Source organism: Muscardinus avellanarius, assembly GCF_963383645.1.
Source record: "Muscardinus avellanarius genome assembly, chromosome: 9".
NCBI classification, from domain to species: domain Eukaryota; kingdom Metazoa; phylum Chordata; class Mammalia; order Rodentia; family Gliridae; genus Muscardinus; species Muscardinus avellanarius.
Window position 1 is genome coordinate 68,645,794 of NC_137795.1, and position 6,823 is coordinate 68,652,616.

The 6,823-nt window shown below is 38.7% G+C and overlaps 1 pseudogene across 1 annotated transcript; it reads right to left on the reverse strand.

The window, feature by feature from the left end:
* Window positions 1–3,450: 3,450 nt before the first annotated feature.
* On the reverse strand, window positions 3,451–3,900 carry LOC308267053 (large ribosomal subunit protein eL32-like; annotated as a pseudogene). Its single transcript has one exon. The product of its transcript is annotated as a large ribosomal subunit protein eL32-like (transcript).
* Window positions 3,901–6,823: the final 2,923 nt, after the last annotated feature.

Sequence of the window (6,823 nt, forward strand, 5' to 3'; positions counted from 1 at the left end):
AGAGGAATAAAAAAAAAAAGTCCTATGAGTCTTCTTAAAATTTTTTGTGTTAATAGGAGTCCCAAATCACTGTGAGGTGGGTATAGAAATATTATAATTTAGAAATTTATTCAAGCTTTATAGGAAAATTGGTATCACTAAGTGCCATTCATTATTAATATCCATTAAGTTGCAGCCAAGCCATTTTGTTCATGTCAGAAAGCCTAGCTTTTGAAGCACTACAGCAAACAGCACCATCATTCCTTCCAGATACTCAGTGTGCAGAGCACCTCACACATTTTTATACCCACAGCAATGGGGAAATAGTCTTGTACTGAAAGAAGTGCACATTCAGCCTGCCATGGAGCAGAGACAAAACACCCTGACGGAATCAACTGACATGTTTTTATTTTCTTGTTTTGTGATGTTTGGCTTTTTTGTTTTGTTTTGAGTAAACTACTATGAGACTACTTGAGATGACCGACCTGTGACATGACACTTTTAGCTTTTGTGTGTGTGTGGTACTGGGGTTCCTGGAAGCCCTTCTACCTCCGGGCTACACTCCCAGACCTATTTCATATTTTTATTTGGAAACAGGGTCTCTTAAACCAGCGCGGCTGGCTTCAAACCTGTGAGATCCTCCTGTCTCCGCCTCCCAAGCGCAGGGATTACAAGCATGCGCCACCACGCCCGGTGGCATTTTTAGCTTTTAAATTAAATTTGTATTCAAAAGTTTCCAAAAATGTCAAGCCATATGTCTGGGTTTGAATGTTTGTTCAGGATGCTGAGCCTATAGGTTTCCATGTGTCTCAGGAGTGCTGTTCGGCTGACAGAGCCAGGAAGTAGTAATAAGAAAATAAAACTTTTCTTTAACCAAGCACTAGCGCATCACTTCCAGCAATTTCACTTCCTCTTCCCCATTAATGCTGCACGTGGAGAATGGAATTACTCTTAAGTCGGTAGCTTTCACTTTGTCAGTTGGATAAGGTGGCCCCCAGGCTGGCTATAAAAACCAGATAACATTACACTTAACTAATTATTTATGGCCGAAGAAGCTGACATCCAGAGCAGTCACACTGCCCCTCAGTGACATTGAGGAAGCCACTTCAGGGACTATGTCTTCTTAAGTCTCCAATATAATTATTTGGCTACAGCTGTGGAAACATCATTTACTGGCTTTTCTTAAATCCAGACAATTTTGAAGTTTAGAATCTGACTTTGTCTCTACTGCTGCATAACCAGTTACTAACTTAGTATTTCAAAACAACTCTCACTTATTAGTTAACAGTTCTATAGGTCAGAATCCCCAGCATAATATGAAAGGGCTCATGGCTCAGTTGCCCCCTGGGTGATAATCAAAATCTCAGCCACCTGCATTGGTTTAGAGATAACAGTTTCTTCCAAGAACATGTGGCATAACTGAGTTTCTTTTGGGTGTAGGACTGTATTCTCTATTTTCTTGGGGTCAGTCACCTGGGGGGTACACTCAGCTCCTTGTGGCTGGCCTTCTTCACCATGTGGTCCTCTACTGATCAAGTGAGACGCTTCAACAGGCCCAATTGTCTTCTGCTTCAAATTTACCAGACTTTGAATGTATTTCTAGGAATAACCCTGTAACTTTTAAGGACTCAACCTGATTAAGTCAGATTCAGCCAGAATAACCTCTCTCTGTTAAAGCTAACTGTACCATATAGCATAGCCTAATCATAAGAGTGATAACCCACTATATTTTCAGGTCCTTTTCACCCTGGAGGATGAGATAATCTCCTTTTGCTTACCACAAAATCTAGGCAAAAGAGCAGCCTGCATTATCAGCTATGGGTTCTATTGAGATGAAACAAAAGGCACATGAGGATTCAGCATATTTCTAAGGACAGTGCTATGAAGATTGTGGGCATGGAGCATAATGCCCATAAAAGCTCCTGTTCACTCACCAAATTTTAAACAAAAAACTTTAGAGGCCGGAAAAACCTTTATATAAGGGAGAAATACCAAAATTAAATAACCTAGGATTGTTGAAGGGAAAAGGAACATGTCCTAATTTCTGGTTTGAGATTATGTATATATCAACTATTCAAAATTATTTTCTTCCTATAAAAGAGCTGTGTTCTGATTCCCCCTTCATCATGAAGATAAAAGGAATAGCAAAAGATATCTTGTAAATTGTAAGGATAGTTCTCCATCTACAGTAATCTGAAGCTTCCCTTTTGAACTAATTCAGTAAGAAATGCATTGATTATACAGACCAAAATAAGTTGGATGCTGCTAGCAGCTGTCCCCTCTGCCTATTTCTATGATTACAGCTCTTTTTCAGATATTTTCTTTCTCCCAGTAACTCACCATGCTGCAGGCTCCACTTCCCCCTTCAATCTACCCTGCACATACCCTGCAAATTTAATTCCTCTGAGTGTGCTCTTAGGTGGAAGTTGGAGTTTGTGGGAATCCCACCTTTCTTCCAAGTCCAGCAGCCTCCAGCCTCTGAGAAGTACCGAACCTCTCCTCTATCCACTTTCTTTATTCCACTATTTTATTTCGGTTTTTACTAGAGATGGAACCCAGTTTCTCGGAGCCACACCCCCAGCCCTTTTCATTTGTTATTTTTATTTTGAAACAAGGTCTTGCTAAGTTGCTGAGGGTTACACTAATTTTCTGAGGCTAGTCTCAGACCTGTGACCCTTCTCTTTTCATATCACTGTCTGCTCTTTGCACTGAGGATTCACTGGATACTAACTGCCGTAAATGCATGAATCTTGTCCTACTCTGGATTGTACGTATCTCACTCACTGTGCCCTCTACATAAGAGGTTCTCTGTGTGTATACTTGTTGAGGGAAGGGATGCGTTTTTAACTCTTATCTTTTGATATATAACTCTAGTAGAATACATACAAAAATATGTTGGCATTGGGAGAAGTCAAGTTCTGAAACCCACTCACACAAAAGACTATATGTTAGTACACTGAAAAGATATCTAACCATATCATCAAGTGCTTAGTCATTTCTTAGTAAGAGATGAATTAACATCCTGGTCACTGAGGTACAGTAGTCAAGTTATTATATATAGAGAATGCTGATACATATAAGAGAGCACACCTAAGAAATAATGATAAATTACTCAAGGACCTAAAAGTGTCTACAAATATTTCAAAATACCAGGTTTATAAGCAGGCCCATAATTGCATTGGTGTGAATAGGCACCAAGAGAAATTGTGCACTAGGCACTGCAGTATTAGTAAGTGATCAGGGTCCCAAAACCTTGAGGAGATGGCAACTATAAATATACACCAAGATATACGATTGATTGGTCATCTGCCTTCTTAGGATTTTTTATTCACTCATTCTTAACCTATTGAAACAAGTCATTTTCACTCTGATTTTAATGATGTCCCAAGATTTGTTTTTTGTTTTTTTTTTTAACTGAAAAAGTTTTTGTAGCTTTATTTAAGCACACGTGCGAAAGCATGCTTGCGGCGTCTACTCGTTTTCCTCGCTGCGCAGCCTGGCGTTGGGGTTGGTGACTCCGATGGCCAGCTGGGCTGCTCTTTCCACAATGGCTTTGAGGTTCTTAGAGGAGACGTTGTGGGCAATTTCAGCACAGTAAGATTTGTTACACATCAGGAGAACTTCCAGCTCCTTGACGCTGTGGACCAGGAACTTCCGGAAGCCGCTGGGCAGCATGTGTTTGGTTTTCTTGTTGCTCCCGTACCCGATGTTGGGCATCAATATCTGGCCCTTGAATCGTCTCCAACCCGGTTGTCAACCTCTGGGTTTCCGCCAGTTCCGCTTAATTTTGACATATCGGTCCGACTGGTGCCGGATAAACTTCTTGGTCCTCTTTTTCACAATCTTAGGCTTCACGAGAGGTCTGAGGGCGGCCATTGTGCCGAGTGGGAGATGGCGGCCACCTCTGTAGGCAGCGCCGAGAAAGAGCATTTCCCAAGATTTGGATCTGCCCTACTTGCCTAAGAATATCTCCCTCACTAACATATGCTCTCAATTCTAGCCACCATGATTTCCTTGTTATATGCAAATTTCTAAGTTTCCCTCCACACCTTTGTTAAAGATCACTTTTCCTTCCAAGAAAGACCTCTTCCTCCCTTCTAAGCCCATCCAAAGGCCCATCTATCATCAAGGTCTCAAAAGCCAGCTTTTTAAGACCTTTATTAATAATGCTTGAGGATATCTGCTATTGAATTTCCACCTGAGCAGTAGCAAGTCTAGTATAATATCCTTGAGCTACACTTTATTTCCCTCAATTTGCTCTTTACAATTGGGAAAGTAACTTCCTTATTCTCTTTCTTTGTAGATGATCTGATTATTCTTCATGACTTCCTAGAGTATTCTTCATCCTTAGGGGCCAACAGTGTAACAAGTATGTCTCTATGTAGAGTTCTCTGGATGAAATATACTTGTACTGTGGTATACATTTTCAATCTGAATAGTTTATTCTTTCTTCTATTACAGTAATACTTTCTCACACTTTTTAAAATGTTTTCTTTAGTTTATTGTGTTCTACTTAAAAGGTACCTGTCATTCTTATGTTGGATCTTCTTTGTTCTCAATATCTATTAGCTCCTCTGATTGTTTTAATCTATCTTTTTCATCAACCTTTGTGATTATCTAATTCTTCTTGTTATTAGTTCCATTATTAGCTATATTAATTCTGTTTCTTAACATTTCTAAATACTTATTTGTTTTGTGATTATGGGAGTTTGGTCCTCAAATTGTTTCCTCGGGCTTGCAAATCTTCTTCTTCTCATTTTCCTATATTAACATGTTATCTTTGAGCTCTTTATCTATTAGATTCCATTTGTATTAAATTGTTTTATGGTGTCTAGTAAATGATTCTTGGTTTCTAATTTCTTATAGTAAGTAGATTTTTTGTCTTTTGCGTCCTTGTTTTTAATACTTTTTAAATTTCTTACCAAATATTTGTATGGCTTTAGATATTAATATTTAGATGTAATGTTAATATTTAGACATAATATTTAGGTATAACTCATACATTAGTATGCTGAATTTTTTCTTTCTCCCATAATCCCTAGATCTATTTATATCTCCTCTGACATCTCCTTTCCCAAAGAGGATGACTTTCATGGATTTCATTATCTGATCAGAGTCCCTTGCCCTCTGGCTTTTAGTTGGATTTTGATAAAAGGAAGAACTTGCAGGATGAGAGAGAGAAAAGACACAGTATTTACACACTTATTCTGCCCCTGCCTTGTCTTACAATGGCTATATTTGTCTAACATCATAACCTCTGCCAGGTGACCACTCTTTTGTGGCTCTACTCATACATGACTATACTACCACAATTTCTTTCCTTCTTTCCTTTGGGAAACAACTTTCTGCTAGTCCTTGGCACCTTGCCATTTTTGCCAGTTTCATTAACACATCTGGGTAAATGGTTCCTTCATTAAATGCTCTTTAGTTAAGCCTTTGAGTTTGCCATCATTCTTGCTAGAACCCTGACTGATGCACTTGGATAGTTTTTTTCCTCAGGCACCACATTTTGCTGCTAGTGATAGCTGTGGTTGACTGTTTTAGGTCATGGATTTTTTTGTTGTTTGATTCATATGAAAGCTTGTTCCTTATATTTGCTACTCATTTATGCTAAATACGTAAAGTATTAGAGATGGATGATTTATAACTCCTTTTCAATCTATTATAATTATAAATTTCTTCTGAAGCATGGTAACTCACAGTGACCTCTCCCTTTACTTGCATTCAACACAAAACTTCTTGGAGGAAGAAATACAAACAGCCAACAAATATATGGGGAAAATGTTCAACATCATTAGCAATCAGGGAGATGCAAATCAAAACTACCCTGAGATTCCATCTAACTCTAATTAAAATGGCAACCATCAAGACATCAAACAACAATAAATGTTGGCAAGAATGTGGTGAGATTATGAATTAGGACAGCCACTATGGAGATGAGTTTGGAGGTTCCTTAGAACTCCGATATGAAACCTCCATATAATACAGCTATACTACTCCTTGGTATCTTTCCAAATAAATTGAAGTCAAAATATTATAGTGACACATGCATATCCATATTTATAGCAGCACAATTCACAATAGCCGAACTATGGAGCCAGCCTAGGTATCCATCAACAAATGAGTGGGTTACAAAACCATGGTATACACAACAAAATTTTACTCAGCCATAAAGAATAAAGTTATGTCATTTAGAGATTTTACTTAGCCAATAAGAACAAAATTATGTCATTTTCGAGAAAGTAGGTGGAACTCAAGAATATTATGCTAAGTGATATTAGCCAGTCACAGAAAGCAAAGGGTCATATGTTTTCCCTCATATGCAGAAGCTAGAAAGAAACCAGGAAACAAAAGAGTCTTCAAATAAATGAGGAGAGATGTCAGTAGAATAGTGGAAGGGGACTGGGGAAGGACATCGAGGGGAGGGGGGAGATTTGGGGAAGGAACATTTCAAACAATCTTCTGTACGTTCGTGAAACGTATCAATACCAATTTCAGTATGATAAATAAGCAAGGGGAGGGAAGAGGTGGTGGGGTCTGAGGGAAAAGGCACCAGGCACTGTGTGCATGGCTATTTCTAACACACGAAACCTCAATAGGATATATGGTTACAATGCACCAATGAAATAATATTAAAGAAAAACAAAGTAAAAACCATTTTGATAAGAATACTTGTGTATCTTTTTAACCTACACATACAGAACCAAAGTCAAAGAAAAGGCCAATGGCCCAGCAGTAATTCAAGGTTTCTGCAGCTGCACTAAATTTAGCCCAGCTTTGAGAATCACTTGAAACACCAGGGGAGGCCCCGAGCCTATTCTCCACCATGCTGGTTTCATGAAGT